At 41.5% G+C, this 2,785-nt stretch overlaps 1 non-coding gene across 1 annotated transcript; it reads right to left on the bottom strand.

The window, feature by feature from the left end:
* On the bottom strand, window positions 1–107 carry LOC141637388 (small nucleolar RNA R71). The gene has a single exon (XR_012541772.1). It is a non-coding gene; the product is annotated as a small nucleolar RNA R71 (small nucleolar RNA).
* Between the last annotated feature and the right edge of the window lie 2,678 nt (window positions 108–2,785).

The raw sequence follows: 2,785 nt of genomic DNA, 5'->3' as shown, positions 1-2,785 counted from the left end.
ATGCTAAGAGCTCAAATCACGGGTTTTAAGCAAAGGGATGAACAATCTTTGTATGAAGCTTGGGAGCGGTTCAAAGGTATTTGTCGCTCATGTCCTCACCATGGACTTAGCGAATGGTTTTTAGTGCAACAATTTTGGAATGGTTTATATGAAGATTCAAGGAACATTCTCAATATGGGATCAAATGGAATGTTCACCGAAGTTGATGACAATCAAACATGGAACAAGATTGAGGAAATGGCGGTCCATAATTCACAATATAGTAGGCCTCGCAAGGCTACTAGAGGAGGAAAGTATGAAGTGGACTCCGTTACTCAATTGGGTGCTCAACTTAGTGCTCACATTGACACAATCAACTTGAAGTTTGAACAAGCTATGGCTAGACTTGAGGAAAACTCAAAATCATCAAAGCATCATGTCAATGCCATGACGGCATCCTCATCAATCCCAAGAGGGATATGTGAGAATTGTGGAACCTTGGGTCATGACTCAAGTGAATGTAGGGGAACAACCGAACAAGTTAATGCTTTCCAAGCTTACAAAAGTGGTACCCCTTATTCAAATTTTTACAATGAAAACACCAAGTTCCATCCAAATCTCTCATACAAAAGCCAAAATGTTCAAAACCCTCAAACAACATACACTCCACCACCCATGAGAAATCAAAATCAAAGACCCTTTTACAATCAAAACCAAGGCTACCAAAATCAAAATCCATACAATCACCAAAATGACCAAGGTTTTGATGTCCAAAAAGCGGTCCTCCAAATGCAAAAGAATCAACAAGAATTTTTCACCCAAATGCAAAAAGATAGCCAAGCAAAAGATACCACCATCAACAACATTCTATCTCACACCAAGATGTTGGAAACACAATTGACCCAACTAGCATCTTCAAGCTCACAAAGACAAAAGGGGCAATTACCACCTCAAAGTAATCCCCCTAGACATGAAACGGTTAGTGCCATTCACTTGAGAAGTGGTACAAGATATGAAGCACCGAAGAAGCAAGTTGAGGATGAAGTTGTGAAAGCTAGTGAGAATGAAGTTGTTGTGCAAAGTCCCAAAGAAGGGGAATCATCAAAAGAAGAAAGTTCAAAGAAAAATGAAGACAAGGCCAAAGAGAAGGAGCCCATTGTGATTAGACTTCCTTTTCCAAGTCGTCAAGCCAAGCCCAAATTTGATGATCAACTTGGAAAGTTCATGGAGATTGTGAAGAACTTAGAAGTCTCAATTCCTTTCACGGAATTAATCAATCACGTTCCGGCCTATGCAAAGTACATGAAAGATATCGTCACAAAGAAGAAGTCGATCCGGAAACTTGAGACTATCGCCTTCACTAAGGTGAGTAGTGAAATACTTCAAGGGAGTTCACCTCCAAAGTTAAAGGATCCGGGAAGCTTCTCAATACCGTGTACCATTGGCGACACAACGATCAACAAAGCCTTATGTGATCTAGGGGCTAGTGTGAGTGTCATGCCGTACTCGGTAAGTAAAAGGTTGGGAATGGGTAGGCTTAAATGCACCAATATCACTCTTCAAATGGCCGATAGATCGACGAAGACACCATTAGGGATATGGGAAGATGTCCCCGTGCGAATTGGGAAGTTTTTCATCCCGGTAGACTTTGTCATTGTTGATATGGAGGAAGATTCCAACATTCCAATCATCTTAGGAAGACCTTTCCTACACACCGCGGGTGCGGTGATTGATGTGAAACATGGAGAGCTCACTCTAGAAGTGGGAGATGAAAGCATAACTTTTAATCTTGACAAAACCATGAGAGCTCCTCGTTTGCATGAGCCATGTTTCATGATTGATCATTATAGCCGGAAAGATGAAAGGAAGAAATCGGAACTCCAATGGAAGAAGAAAATTGAAGATGCTCCATTCAAAGAGCAAGTGAATTGTGACAAGGAGAGCTTGCAAAGCTCATCAAAATCAACCAAGGAAGAAGAAGATGGCCTCATTGGCCAAGAGAAGAAATTGGGAGAGTTGTCTCCATCTAAGCAAGAGATTTTCAATGATCAACTCAATGAAGTTTGTGGTCTTTGGGACGACGAATTTGAAGGGATCTTTAATCCCTACATTGGGCATGCCATCGATCATGATCAACAACAAGGGCCACGGTCTATTGAGGACCTCTACCATAACAATGAACAAGCTTTTGATTACTTCTTCAAGGTGTTGAGCAACATCAACAACACCTTGAACATGCCCCCTTGACATCTCATCAAGAATGAGAGTTTGGTGGAGTCCTCCCTAAACCACCACTTGTAAATATTTCTAACTCCCTAACTTACATTTCAATTTTTGTATTGCATTTTTTGTCATTTTTGGATTTTTATTTACATTGATCAAAATAATTGTCATGAAAAGAGAGAAGTGAGGGAGGGACTAATGATTTCAATTGATGTGTAGTGCTTTACCTTAGTGTGGGGATGGCAATTGCCTAGGCTATTCATGCCTTAGTAGTGCCCCCACAATGAAGAACACAAGATTTGAAAGAAAGAAAGAAAGAATGATAAGGGAATGCGTTTGTGCACGGATGGAACTGAATCCGTGTACACAAGTACCAATCCGAGCGGATTCCTGAGAATCCGCCCGTCTGAAGCAAATCCGAGCGTCCTGCTGAGAAGACGCCCGTCCTGGGCTGAGCTGAAATTGAAGAATTCTTGACTGTTGAAGAATCCGAGCGGATTACTGGAAAGACGCCCGTCTCACAGAATCCGTCCGTCTTTCGAAGAAGACGCCCGTCTTGCAACTGAAGAAAAACAAGGAAAAA

Source organism: Silene latifolia, unplaced genomic scaffold (genome assembly GCF_048544455.1).
Source record: "Silene latifolia isolate original U9 population unplaced genomic scaffold, ASM4854445v1 chrun_scaffold_16, whole genome shotgun sequence".
NCBI classification, from domain to species: domain Eukaryota; kingdom Viridiplantae; phylum Streptophyta; class Magnoliopsida; order Caryophyllales; family Caryophyllaceae; genus Silene; species Silene latifolia.
The sequence above is the reverse complement of the archived record's forward strand: the minus strand, read 5'-3'. Positions and strand labels throughout refer to the sequence as shown.